The sequence below is a fragment of the Meriones unguiculatus genome, chromosome 2 (genome assembly GCF_030254825.1).
Source record: "Meriones unguiculatus strain TT.TT164.6M chromosome 2, Bangor_MerUng_6.1, whole genome shotgun sequence".
Lineage (NCBI taxonomy): Eukaryota > Metazoa > Chordata > Mammalia > Rodentia > Muridae > Meriones > Meriones unguiculatus.
In genome coordinates, this window is record NC_083350.1 from 184046254 (window position 1) to 184061708 (window position 15455).

Here is a 15455-nt window from a genome sequence, read left to right on the forward strand (position 1 = left end):
ATTCAAAGTGTATGCACTTTGCTGAATTTCTGTACCGTTAAAGAAACCATTCTGAAGCCAGGAGTTTCATTTGGGAAATTATGATTTTACAAACAATTTGTGAAATGAAACACTGACAGTTAAAACTGGAAGAATGGCTAACCTACATTCTGTTTCATAGCTTGCATACACACTTGATGACTATGTGCCCTTTTCATCCTTCCTCCTGAGACTATGGGTTTTTGCTTATTTATTAACTTAATAATTTTTTAAGTATGTGCATTTAATTATATGTGTTTGATCACCTGGAACTGGAGTTGCAGGACAATGTGAGATGTTCACAGTGAATGTCTGCAAGAGCAATGGGAACTGTTAACCTCTCTTGACCTCAGAGACATCTTCTATCCACTGCCCTTATTTTCCTTCTTCCACAGTTTCCAAGATATTTTCAATTAAAATCCTTCTCCATTTAAACACGCTATTCCTCATATTCAATTCTCAATATTAAAATGGTATGGATTCTTTTTCTGCCTCTCTGTCCCCCTCTCCCTTTTAAATTGGAAGGTAAGGTCTTGCTATATAGCTTAGACCAGTGTATGTAAAACTTACCATGTAGCCCTGGCTCGAGATGAACAGATGCCCGCGTGTCTCTCCTTCCCGAATGCTGGATATATGTGCACGCCTTACTCTTCCCCACTTGGAAGTTTCTGATCATAGGACTCGTATGAATGCACTACTTTGCTCTCCTGCTCCTGTTCTGCATTGCTGCTACTTCTTGTTTGGCTTCTCAACTCTTGTTAGCGTCCGGGCTTTCACCATTCTTGGCGGTCATTGCTTATTTAAGAACAGGTGATAAGATGTAGTTTAGAAGCATCTGTGTAAGCCCAAGGCTTGACGATTAGTGGGCTTGCTTATAGCTGGACTAGACAGAAACCCAGCTCTTTTACTCAGGGTATTAGTACTCCTTCATTCACTTTTGAGGAAAAATGTATTCCAGTGATATGAAAAAGTTGGGGGAAAGTATGGAATGGGACTCATGTTCTGTGTGTAGGCCTTCATGAAATTACCCTGATTTCAGTATGGGTCCCACCTTTTGGTTTGTTTGTGTCTGATTTCTAATTCCTGAAAGAGAATATATCATGTTCTTCTGTTGAGTGTAGGCAGTGCCCGTCTAGTCTCAGAGGGAGCGGAAAGGCTGACATGGAAAGTTCAGTCTGGTGCTAGCTGTGTTCTCCACACCCTGTGTTTTCAAGCCACCTGATACCTCTAGTTTGTGGAGATGGTTTGGCTTCTTTGCTCTGCTCTTAACTTGCAAGTACTATCTTCTTTGATCTTTACTTTTTGCTATACATCTTCCAATATGTCGTTGCTTTTCAGATTTTTATTCTTTGATTTGACTTTCTTTTTATAACTGATTGCAATTTAAAGTTTTCTTGTTAAATTTTTATGGGATTGTAAAAAGTAAAACACCAAGCCACACAATTCAGCAAGTTTCTTCCCCCTCTTTTACCCTATTAAAGCCCTAGGCCACACTTTAAGCATTGGTTGTTGAAATGGTTGAATTCATTTCGGAATAACCAGGTTCCTTCTCTCTGGTTCATTTACTCAACTAACATGACCTGTGAATTGCCACTAGTAGAGGCACTTTAGGATCCCATTCAAATTAGATCACTTTCTTGCTAAAATGTTCAGATATTTTCAAGTGAAATTCATGGCCCATTTGCCATTTTCCCAGATTTTTCCTCTTATCATGCTTCTCTATAAATGCATCTCTCATACAAATGGCTTATATTTCATTGTCTATGGAAAATGTCTGTCTGTCTCCTCATCCTTAAAATAACCCATTATGCACACTCGTTTAATCTTGCTCATTCTTCTCAGCTACTACCAGGAGTACCTTTGCAGTCATGCAGTTGAATATGAGATTATTTGTGTCAGTGTCATGCCCCATTTCTTTCAATGTAACTTCTGTTAACTTTTTGTTTTTATATTTATCTGCTAGTTTCTAAAGTTCCCTGAAGGCCATGATCCTGGCATATTATTGTCATGCTTCAATCTTAATCTCAATCTTACAGGAGATGGAAGTAAGATCGGGCCTCAACTCTACATCAGGTATGTGCAATGGATGAAGAAGCAGGAGGAAATTATCTGGTTGGTGGTCAAAAGTCCAGGAATTGGAACAACAGTAATAATAAGATGGAGCTTATTAATAAGGGGCTCACTGGAGCTGCTTAGTGGAACTTTTTTCCTATCCCTTCATCTTAAGCAGGACTAGTCCATCCACGAGTTTAAGGAGATATTGAAAGCTGCTTGTATAGCTCAGTGGTAGATCATTTGTCTACCATCTATTCCTGGGTTGAGTTCTTAGCAGCACAAAAACAAACATGCAAACAAATGCAAGCTGAGCAGCCTGCACGCCAGGCTCTCAGTGGCCTACCATTAGGAGCTGATAGTGTTTTATTATTGCCATTCTTTTCAAATGGGGGTACGATTTTGCTCTGTAGCTTAGGCTGATCTTAAACCTTGGTGCTCCTGCCTCAGCCTTTAGAGCGCTGAGGTTAGAGCTATGCTCCTCCTCACCTGGCTTTTAAGAAAAGTATTGTAAATGAATCAAACACTTTGCTTTGTGGAAGGCAACATTTCTTCAAAGAGAGCTTTGGGAATGGAAGGTGTGAATATTGCTCTCATTCCAGAAAGTGTTCATTAATCCCTTAAAGATTTCAAAGTCTGATTTTACATTTCTTAGGAAGGCTGCTCTAGTAGCTGACAATGTTAAGTTCTTTTATGGTATTACAAAATCTTAGATTTATAAATTATAGTGACTTATTTTAAACTGTATATTCACTGGTAGTTTAAACATTGTAATATTTTTGTGGGTTAAAAAATTTCACGTATCTATAAATTGTTGGCATGTAGGACCATGTTTATCCATCTTTGATACCATATTTCCTGTATTTAGATACTAAGTTGAAGTGACTTGGGGAAAATAAGGTTTTAATAGGAGGGAGGGAGCTACCATTAAAATCTCATTTTTATAACCATATATATGTATATCTTTATCCATCAGTGATTACTTATCTATTGTGTGATTTTTCATGGTCTCTTAAATTTTTAAGGAATCACTTAGTTTTTTTTACTTGCTAATGCAAGATAGCTACTCATGCAAATTAGGTGGTAGTGGAGAATAAATAAGATGTGTGTGGAAACACTCTGTGATCATTAAAGCACATTAGCCACCAAGCTTTGAGATATTAATTTAGGCAAACAAGTGAACAGATGCCCTCTGGTCAGCTATAGGAGCCATTTTTCTTCTGCAGACAAGCAGAAGACTCTTCCTCGACTTATTAATGAGAGTGTCAGTGGGGTGGTTCAGGGAGGGTTGAAAGATTACCTTGCCCTCCACATTTCCAAGAGTCTGTCCAATATATAAGTGCAAGCACACTTTATTTCTAATCTTTTTAAATACATGCTTGCATCAGGAAGCATCTCTCAATATATGAAAAAAACATGCAGAGGTGACTTCTTAATTCATGAACATCCATTTACCTATTGAAGCCCACAGATGTATCAAGGGACAGAAAGACCTACTGAAAAGAGTCCCAAGAAGGATATGAAAGTTAAGAGAACTACGTTATCCAGAGTGATAAATGCACAGTGATTCTTGGGCAATGGCTCAGTGTGTAAGAGCTCTGGCTGGCATTCACGTGGTAGCTAAGAACTGTCTACAACTCAAGTTCCAGGGGATCTGAGTTTGTTTGTTTGTTTTCTGGTTAGGTCAACAGTGTCCCTATCTATATATATATCTTCACTATGTTGGCTTCTATAGATCCATGCAGTAGGTGAGGGGCCTTGAAAGGTCCTACACAGAAATCCTCAGTAAGATGCAGGTTATAGCCAGAAATTCTTCTGTTTAGTCACTGTAGTGATGAATAATGGAGTCTTTTGATATACTTAAGCAAACAAAGTTGCCCAAATATATGAGCTAAATATGAATAGACTTCATAATTTATGTAATTTGTTGTTTATGTTATTTAATTTATTTTTAAAACATGTACAATGAGATTTCAGCATCCTCCTTTGGGACCCCCGTGTTATTTAGCTTCTTTGGGTCTTGAATTATAGAATGGGTATCCTGTATGTTATGGCTGACCTCCACTTATAATTAAGTACATACACTCATGTCTTTCTGGGTGTGAGTTACCTCACTCAGGATGATATTTTCAAGTCCCATCCATTTGCCTGCAAATTGCATGATGTCCTTGTTTTTAACAGCTGAGTAGTATTGCAGTGTGTAAATGTACCACATTTTCTTTATCCATTCTTCAGTTGAGGGACATCGAGGCTGTTTCCAGTTACTGGCTATTATGAATAATACTGCTCTGAACATGGTTGAGCAAGTGTCCTTGGGGTATTGTGGACCATCTTTTGGGTATATGCCCAGGAGTTGTATGGCTGGATCCTGAGGTAGAACTATTCCCAAGTTTCTGAGAAACTACCAGGTTGATTTCCAAAGTGGTTGTGCAAGTTTACACTGCCACCAGCAAGGGAGGAGGGTTCCTTTTGCTCCACATCCTCACCAGCATGTGCTGTCACCTGAGATTTTGATCTTAGCCATTCTGGTGGGTGTAATGTGGAATCTCAGAGTTGTTTACTGAAATAGGTGGGGATCATGTGGGACAGAGGAAGCTTCTGGGAGTCTATGGTGATGACTCTAGCTGAGAATCCTCACAGCTGGGAATATGGACCCTGAAATTGCCACCTCCTATAGCCAGGTGGAACTTCCAGTGTAGGGAGCGGGACATAAACACATATACAAAGCCTTTGACTCAACCAATCAGTGAGTGGCTTAACTTGAGTAGCATGTCATGAGAGAGAGAGCCCATTGCTGACACTGTTAATAATATTTTACTATTCTTGCAGATAGGAGCCTATCGTAACAGTCACCTGCATGACTTTACACAGCAGCTGATGAAAACAGACACAGAGACCCACAGCCAAACATTAGGCTGAATTTGGGGAGTCTTGTGGAAGAGGGGGAGGAAGGATTTGAAAGAGCCATAGAGGTCAAGGACACCACAAGAAAACCTAGAAAGTCAACTAACCTGCATCCATAGGGGCTTAAACAGACTGAACCACCAACCTGAGAGCACCATGGGATGGTTTTAGCTGCCTCCTCTCACATATAAAACAGTTATAGAACTTGGTCCTCATGTGGGACCTCTAATAGCAGGAGTACAGGTTGTCTCTGACTGTTGTCTGCCTTTGGATCCCTTCCCCTAACTGTACAGCCTTGTCTAGCTTCAGGAGAAGAATATGGACCCAGTCCTACTTGGTTTGTCAAGGCAAGTTGGTACGCTTGGGAAGTCTCCCTTTCTTTGAGAAGAAAGGGGGAGGGGAGGGGAGGAGAGAGGGAAGGACTAGGAGGAGATGAGGGGGACTTCCCTACAGGGATGTAAAGCAAATTGATTAATTAAGCAATGAAAAAATGTATAATGCCTTCCAAAATATCACTGCTTTTTGAGAGATATAAATCCATACAATAAAAGTTGAATTTCTTTCTAGATTAGGACTCACTACACTGCTCACATCATAAATATATGAAATAGATATAGTGTGTTTATCTATCTCTATCTCTATCTATCTATCTATCTATCTATCTATCTATCTATCTATCTATCTACCTATGTATCTATCGATCTATCTATCTATCTATTGTGACACAGTTTCAAGTAGCCCAAGCTGACCTTGAACTTGCTATACGGCTGCAACTGTCCTAGAGATCTTTATTTTCTGTCTTCACCTTCCAAGAGCTGTGATTAAAGGTCTACATTCACACATTCTAAGGATGGAATGCAGGGCTCCATCTATGCTAGGCAGGGACTCAACTTCCTTAGCTATGTCTTTAGATGAAATGATTTTAAGCTTCCAAATCAAATTTCATTAATCAAGAACCTGAGATACTTTGCTAGGCAGTGCTGTTTGTGTAACTACTATGAGGGAAGACAGAAGGCAAGGGGAATATTGTTCTTGGAGTATTTACCACACACTTGACTTCTCCCTGGTAGCTGAGGGCAGTATTTTATAGTCTTTTCCCTGAAGCAGCACACATAATGATGGGGTGAGGGAGAAATGGCCACATAAGGAGTGCTATAGAGGAAACTGCAGTAGGAAGTAGACAGAGTTCATAATGGCGGAAGAGTCAGGTGAGCCCTGATGGATTAGGCAGAGTATGTAGAAATTCTCTTCTAACTACTTTACTTTCTCAGTGAAATAGGCCTCACAGTAGGACCTCCCACTATATTAATTTTGAAATGTGGTGCAGGAGAGAGAAGGTCCCACTGCATACAAGCTGAGTATTGTAAGAGGTAAAAAAGATGTGTTGTTGTGTTGAACCAGTGTGATCTGGCATGCTACTGTGGGCAACTTTAATTTTGTCATTCTTTATATTTATTCAGTGAGGCTAATCTAAGTTTACACTGGATGAAAATTAGGGCAACTCCTATACCTATCTAGCTATTTCCATTAATAAAAATACCCCAATGGACAATTAATGTGATCAGAGTAATAAAATGTTGAACCTAAGTCTAAGATAAAACTACCCATTTTTCTAGATCCTGCCTATTACAAGTTGAGGAAGCCCCCATAACTGGGCTTATTCTCTTTGCTATCTTTTGCCCTTCGCCATCACCTGTGCTGTTTCTGAGGACTTTAGGTGCTTGGCACTGGGATGGAATAGAATGAAGGGCAGGGAAGACAGGGAAGCTCTTGGCTTGCCAACACCACGCTGGCTAAGCTTCACTGGACTAGATCTGGATTTACTAGGCAGAAGCATCTCTGGTAGTATTTCTAGAAAGGGTTATCGTAGGAGAGACCCACTGTAATGTGATGCCATCTGTGGTGGTTTGAGTAAGAATGACCCCTGTCTTTGTTAGGGTTATTACCGCTGTGATGAAACACCATGACCAAAAGCAACCTGGTGAGGAAAAGATTTATTTCACTAAGTTCATCATCAAAACAGTGAGGGCAGGAACTTAAGCAGGACAGGAACCTGGAGGCAGGCGCCTCTGCAGAGACCACGAATGAATGCTGCTTACTGGCTTGCTCCTTATAGCATGCATAGCCTGCTTTCTTATAGAACCCAGGACCACCAGCACACCCACATAGGGAACGCATGAAGGGTCTTTGCTGGGCGGGGGAACAGGGTTGATGGGCTGGTGACGTCATGGCCTTTCCCATTCTGTTTCTGATAAGCAGCAGCTGATATGCATATGGTGACTTCCTCACCTAAGATATCTGATTGAAGCAGATAAGCAGTGGGGCTGTCTTTTGTCAACAGTGTGTCCCAAAATAGGTTTTCTCTATGGGCTCTGACTGACCAGGGACTGAAAACAAGAATTTTCAGAATGGTGTAATAATCAGTATGGGGAAAAAGATGAGAAGTATGCCTCCATTAAAAAAATAAAAAAAAAAGAGGTGATGGTTAGAAGACCAGGGACAAAATGAGCTGGAGCAATGACTAGAGAGGCCATGACAGGTCACTGAAGGACAGGGGTAGTAGTTTGCAGGTTCTTAGTGTCCCCTCATCTAAACCATGGCAATGCTGGACTCTGGCACTGCATTTGCTAAGTGGTCATGGGTTTATGGCTGCACAGACTTGTCATGATGTCCAAGGGCAACATGAGTTAATCACAGAGCAGCTCCAGATAATCCATCACACAGTCGAAGGTGAGTGCTCCCTTCTCATTCTCCAGCCAGATTGGCCTCATTCATCACTCTGCCCATCCCAAGGCACCACCTTCCTGCACTCTCCTAAATCTAAGCTCTTGAACTTCGCCTTTGTTGTTTTTTCTCCCATCCATGTATCCAATCCATCAATGTGAAGTCCATGCAAGCCGAAATAAATCCTTTTCTTCTCCACTGCTACCACTCTTTTAAATCACAATAATTTCTCATTCCTAGCCTTGTAACGGCCTTGTACTACATTGATTGCTTTCATTACTATAATGAAAAGCTGGAGTCAGGCTGCTTTATAGTTCTGGAGGTTCAAGGTCAAGGAGTCTCACTAGAGAAGGCCACTAGAGTTGGCCTTCTTGCTGGAAGATTCTGGGAGTGGAACCAAACATGGTAACAGACATGGAGTATGGATGTCTACATATTCGTTTGGTGTCTCTTCTGCTTCTTTTGAAGGCACAAGGATGTATTTATAGAGTTTCCACTCAAAGGACCTTATCTAACCACTGGTCACTTCCCAAAGGTCCCTAAATGCCATAGCTGACTTGTATTTCCAGTCTTTGAATGCCTCAGGGTGGTACTTCAATACAAAGACCTTGGGGTGGCCTAAGTTACACCCCAAACATAGCCATGTACTTCTGTCTCTACTCCACATAGACCTGATTCCTTTCCATTTACCCATGTGATCCTTTTGAAAATGTAAATTAGGATAGCTATTGGTTGAATTACTGTTATTTTATGATATATTCATTATATCATCCTCATACTATATTGTTATGCTTTATGCATAATGTATATGTGTTTATCATATTTTTTGAGACAAGGTCTCACTTGGTACCCTTGAATGGCCTGGGACATACTAGGATGACAAGGTTGACATAACTTACAGCTATTCTCCTGCCTCTACTTCCCTGAGTGCAGGGGTCCGATCTGTGTAATGTTTTCATTCTTATATTTAAGCCCTCACTCATTCCAGCTTCCTACTGCACTTCCTCTGCCTTGATCCCTCATGTTCTGTGACTTCTATGACCAGCCACATTGGCTGACATTTACCTTTCAGTCCTGCCGGGACCGTTCCTGCTTGTGGATTTTGGGAGACAGTTTCTTGGGTCTGGATCATCCTGATTTCTTCACAGATCCTCTGCCACTCAGTTTTCAACCTAAATGCTCTCTTCTCAGAGGGCAAACCAGCCTTATGTCACTTCCCACACACAGTCTAAGACCTCACCCGCTTAAGTGTCTGGCATAGAGTTGATGATTGTTTCTGGATTGTTCTGTTTTGGTTGTTTGTATGTGGTGTGTGTGTGTGTTTATCTGTGTGTATGTATATATGTGTGTATGTGTGTATGTATGTATGTATATGTGTGTGTATCTATATTTTGTGTGTATGTATGTGCCTATGTGTATATGCATGTGTGTGTAGTTTTGTATGTGTGAAAGTATGTGTGTATATATGAGCGTGTGTGTAGTTTATTCATCTATTTTGCTTTCTTGGTTATAAAAGTGAAATTTGCTGGAAGCACAGTCAGTGCCCTTTCTTACATAGTTTTACTTTTTGTTTCTTCAGTTACCTATGCTCAACCCCAGTCTCAAAAATATTAAGTGGAAAATTCCAGGAATAAACAATTCACACTTGTTAAATTGAACGGTGTTTGGGTAGTGTCATGAAATCTAATGCTTTCCTTCTCAGGATATGAATAACCCCTTTCCCAGTGAGTCCATGCTGTAGGTGCTACCCCCACACTGGCCAATAAGTAGCTCTTTTTCATAACTTCATTGTCACAGCTTGTTCCCAACAACCTTTGTTTTATTTAATAATGGCCACGAAGTCCACGTGTGCTAAGGCTGACAAGTCAGACACTAAAAAAGAGCTGCTTCTTTTGAGTGAAAAAGTCCAAGAATAGTCAGACGAGGGAGAAACAGTGTTCACGTGGTCTCTTTAACGCACAGTGTTGGAAATGCTCTGTTATTCATGGATGCTGCTTTTCTTTTGTGCCCACTTTGCATTTTCGGTATTTCCATTGGTATGCACATAAGTGCACTGTACAGAGGGGTCGGTGCATGTTTCATCTAAGGTGCTAAAAAGCGGGGCCTTGTGTTGGATCCCATTGCCAAAGGGGACTTTGTAGGTCCTTCATTTTGCTCGTCTGTCCCATCCTCCTGTCACCCTCAGCAGCAGCTACACATGCCTCAATCCCAGGAACTCTTTGCTGGAGGAATGTTCTTTAGCTCTCTACAGATTTCTCTTCAGTCATGTTACATGATTTTCATGAGACATGGTTTTGTGACATTTGCTAATATTTGCTAATATTTTCAAAGAAACATTCTGATAGTTGAGATGAGCTTAGTGTGCCCTTACTCCTTACACTGTGAAGCTTCTCTAATGGGCTCTGTTCTGAGCACTTTCCTCTCACGTCTCCGCCACGCACATCTTTCATGCGGCGTCCCTGGATGTGATTCTTCCATAAGCCTTCACCAGACCTTCAGGCTTTTCTTTTCCCTAATGATCCACCATGTACTTCCACATGACAACATTAATCTCTCTAATCCATTACCTGTTTCTGTCTTGTTTGATGGACTATAATGTAAGCTATTTTGTGTACTGTATGTCACAAGTTCAATTTCATGGTACAATATTCTACTGATGGAAAGAACGTCAACACTATGACGGTTCCCACTTTGTCTTCTAGCAAAGAGGAAGTAGTTGACTCACAAAGAGCAGCTGCAGTCCATCTCCTTCCTCCTCAGGAGAAAGCTAGAGGGCTTTCTGGGAAAGCTGAGGTTGTCTGGGAGTTGTCTACATTCACATTTTGAGTTGCATACAAAAGGTCCGTTAAAATTACAAGCACATCCTTCCATCGCACTTAAACACCACTGTGGTTAGTCTTGATTGCCAACTAGACTGATTTAGAATCAGTCTAAATCTGTAGGAGACAGAACTGTGTGGGTTTTGGTGAGGGTGTTTCCAGAGGCCATGTGAAGAGGGGAGACCCATCCTTGTTTTTTGCGGGTGGCACCATCTCACCGGGTCGGGTCGGAACCAGACCAAAAGGGAAGCAAGGAGCCAGCTGAGCACTAGCGCTTACCACTCTGCTTCCTGACCGGTATCAGCGAGAACAGCTGCCTCCCCTCCTGCTGGTGTGATGATGGACGGTACCTGCTCCTAGTCCACCAGCCAAGTAAGTCTTTCTTGGTAAAGCTGATCTGTCAGGGATTTTGTTACAGCAGGATGAAAAGTAACTAATGGAGAGTGTTACCGAAGGCTGAGCAAACCGAAGGCTGAGCAAACCGAAGGCTGAGCAAACCGAAGGCTGAGCAAACCGAAGGCTGAGCAAACCGAAGGCTGAGCAAACCGAAGGCTGAGCAAACCGAAGGCTGAGCAAACCGGTCTGCAGGAAAGCAACATTGGAAGGAAAGATGTAAACACTTCCCTTTATTGAAGAGCCTATTATGGTTTTATATTTCAGTTTCAAGTCTGTGTCCTCTTCTTTCACTAACACACACAGACAAAACAGAATTTCAACAAGGCTCTTATTTAACAGACAAAATGGAGGCATACTATTTACTTGTGGCTGTAACAAAATTCCTGATAAAAGCAATTTGAGAGGATCTGTTTTGGCTCCCAGCTCCAGGATGGAGTCCACCATTCGGTGTTAGGAGCTTGGTCCCAGCCTACAAAATGCTTGTCCCCACATCAATAGTGCGACGTAGGTAATCCTTCATAGGTACTCCCAGAGGCTTGTTTCCATGGTGATTCCAGACCTTTTCAAGTTGGCCATCAAGGTGAAGCATCACAAGGGGTTTGATCACTAGTAAAACTGTTAGGACAAGATAGACTGCAGGTTGTTCAAAAGACTCTACCCTAAGGGAGACCCAGTTAATGCCAATATTACCAGATGTACCTGCTTGTACTTCTAATTAGGAAGATTTACATTTTATATTATTGATTACCTCCATGGCACAAATTAAATGGTTCCACATGAAAAATGGCTCAGCATTTCTGGCTGTCGGGCTGATTCTTCATATCTTCCTGCTTCCCTGGAACCTGAGGGCCCGAAGGTCTTCAGCTCTAGACTGCAGGTTTTGCTGTGAGCATTCTTCCTATCACCAGACTCTCAGTTTAGTTCTGATCACTAAGTTATTTTAGCAGTTTCGTCTAGATCCATGAGATGCCCTGCCCATTTACTAAGCCTTCATTGCTGTTTTCTTCCTTTTGCACAGAGACTGAGAATTTTGCTTGGGATCAACCCAAGCCTAACTCTGCAAACAGACATTTGGACTCCTCTGGTGGCATTTGTTGTCTTTACTGGGCTTCTGCTTGCAGCTCATCCTTAGTTCTTATGCTAGCATGTGGCGAACAGGACATTGCTTCCTCCGTGGAGACTTCATGCTGGGTGTCATCCAAAAACTCGTCATCCAAGAACTCATCTGTCTTCACATCACAAAGCAGTTTCTTCACGCAATATGAAATTAAAAAAAAAACATTACTTTGAGGAAAGCATCAAATCAAAAGAATTCTGGTGACTGACTTTTAGATGCTGGGCATTTCAGAGCTGCTCTGGTCCCACCCAGGGGATAAGATGGCTGCTTCTGTCCTTGGCACCAAGCCAGAAGGACTGAGGTGGTGCAGATAACTAGTGCGTTATGTGTCTGTCACGTGTTGTCTGTGGACCATTACTTTGCAGCTGGAAAATGAAATGTGTGTAGAAAAGGTATAAAGAGAACTAGGCATTGTGAAGCTCAATGCTTTAATACAGCTACCATTAGGGAGCAGCTGGTATATAAATATGTCCTTCTTTAATGTAATTCTATAAGCACTCTCATTTATAAGGTCGGGAGCCATTTGCAGTTAGTCTTTAAGTCTTGATTTTTTTCAACCCAGCTCAAAATTTGACTTCAAATTTCCTTCCTATGGCTACAAGTATAAGTAGCCTGAAAACAATTTGTCCTAATGACAAACTGATACCAGTTAAGATGAAGAACTTGAGAGACATCTTGAACAAATTTATGGTTCTTTCATTAAGAAAAAGAATCTGTCCCGACACATACTCAATATGAGAGTGATCACCATTCTTCCCATTAATTTATTTATTGGATTTATGAGGGGCTTTCTCCAGCACTGACTCAATTTAATTTTATTCAGCGTTATGTCTGTCATAGTTCATATTTGTCTGCCCGAAGATATCAATCCTTGGTAGATTTGATTTGGTCAGACCATAATTCCCTCTTTTCCATTCTCATACCTATATTGTATGTGGACATTAAGGAGGAATTAATGCACCTCTGCAAGATTCTGATCTCATATCAAAGGTTTTTGCTTTTTAATGGTTTAATTGTTCGTATAACAGTATTGCAAAGTGGACAAATTGACTGTATTTGGGCTTCTGATTTTTATTCTTTCTGATTTTTATTCTTTTCCATTTGCTTCAAATATCATTGTTCCATATGCAGATTAGCAAAAATATGTAACTGAAAAATTTTCAGATTTTCAACATTTTCTTCTCTATAAGTTGGAGCTGTTGCACTTTGTATACATATATTAATATCCTTTTTTTATTGTTTTCTTTTGTTTGGAAACAAGGTTTCACTATGTATCTCTGGCTAGTATGGAACTTGCTATATAAACCAGATTGGCCTCAACTCACAGGGCTCTGCCTGTATTTGTCTCCTGAGTGTTGGGATTAAAGATGTGTACTTCCATACCCAGAATACATGTTTTATATTCTTGAAAAGTAGTGAGACTTGCTGTATTGAACAGATGAACCCAAGGCAGCTCATTTCTCCTTTTTCTTGGCTTAAGTAAATAGTGCTGGAATTCTAGAAGTTTCCACTCACAAATGGAAGGATGACAAACATGATAGCCAGTGAAAAGACAGAGGTCTGAGGAGGCTGAATTGACACTAGCTTGTAGGAGCTTTGTAAAACAAAGCAAATAGGTGAAATCGGCTCTGAAGTCATCAGCTGGGGTCAGTTGCTCCTGTTACTTGCTGCAGAGACCAAGGAGGATACTGACGATAGCTGTAGGTTTCTGGTTCTGCAAGAGGATGTCTTCAAAAGCACTTCACAGTTGATAATGTGCACCATCTCATGAATGGAAAGGTCATGCTGCTGCTGTTGACGAGAATTCTGAACAGGAACGTTTTCTAACAGTGTGTGGTTTATGTGAGAATGGCTCCCATAGGCTCATATGTTTGAAAGCTTGGCCCACAAATGATGGGAACTTTTGGGAAGGGTTAGGAGGTGTGGCCTTGTTAAAGGAGGTATGTATCTGGGGATGGGCTTTGAGTTTCAAAAGCCCATGCTGTTGCCAGGTGGCTCTCTCTGCCTTGGGTTTGTGGACCAAGATGCAAGGTCTCAGCTACCTGTCCAGTTATGCCTGCTTGCTTGTTGCCATGCCCTGTAGGTCACAAACTCACCTCTGAGACTGTAACCACCAAATAAACTCTTTCTTCTATAAGTTGCCTTGGCTATGGTGTCTCTTCACAGCAATAAAAAGTAATTAAGAGGCAACATTTTAGATTCTATTTTCCCTTTATTTAATTTAATATTTTTCTTTTCTTCTTCCATTTTGAAATAGTCTCTACTTTTCTCAGGCTGCTCTTTAATTTACGCTGTAGGAAGCAGGTCTTGTACTTGTGGTCTGCCTGCTTCCACCTTTTCAGTAGCTGGGGTCACAGGTCCGTGCCATCACTCCTTGCTATTTTCTGTTTTTTAAGAACTTTTCTGAACTGCTCAAATATTTGGGGGACTCAGTTTCTATGGGCAGGCAACAAAATTCTGAATGGGAAAGGGTCCTTGTTTTCCTGTAATGCAAAGTCCACTGAGTTTAGATCAGCGCAACCATGGAATGGAGGTAAGAGTTACAACTTCCTATAGCTTATGGCTGTCCCTTCCCCTCCCTGTCTTTCCCAGAACCTGCTAGAATAAGAGTATGAAGATGGAGATCTATGTTGCTTCTAAGGGCACACCGACGCACTGAGGTGGAGATGGCAGTGCCTTTATGCTGATTGACATAACTACTATCAAAACGTTAGTTTTGTGGGCCTTTACTTAAAGCTGTGGGATGTTTTGGTAAATAATGTTTAAATACAAAGCAGTAATTAAGCTAAATGACCACACTTGGCGACATCTGTTTCTCTTCATCATAGAGTTTGGCTGTTAGTGTCCAAAGGGGAAAGAGGGGAAACTATCAAGGTTGCCATTAAGGGGTTTAGGAGTGAAGCTTGACAGCTGCTAATTAACTGGCCTTGCCTTTCAGGTGTTGCTGAAAGTCACATGTGTCTCTGTCTCTCTCTTTATCAAAGACCTCATCAAACAACACAGCTGGATTTGACCTTCTGATCCTCTTGCCTCAGCTTCCTCAACAGGTAAGATTTCAGTCCTTCGAGGTATCAAGTCAAAGCTCCCCCCTCTTCTAGTAATGTGAGGTATTTGTTTATTCCCCAGTCTTCCAATTTTATAGAAATAATCAATTTGCCTATGAGTATCTTAAAGACTGCTTTTCTCTAAGTACATCAGTCTCCGACTTGGTCCAGTTGAACTTGTGGATTTAACGTGCCAATGAAATGTGGGAGAGGACAGAACTTAATTACAAAGTTTGCCCTTTTGTTAATAATTTGAATTTTAAGCATATACATTCTCCAAGATCCTTTCTTACACCCAGCATTAGGTTGACTGTTAAAGGAGGGAGAAGATAATAGAAAGGAGAGAAAGAGGGAGGGAAGTGAGGGGAATGGAAGAAGGGA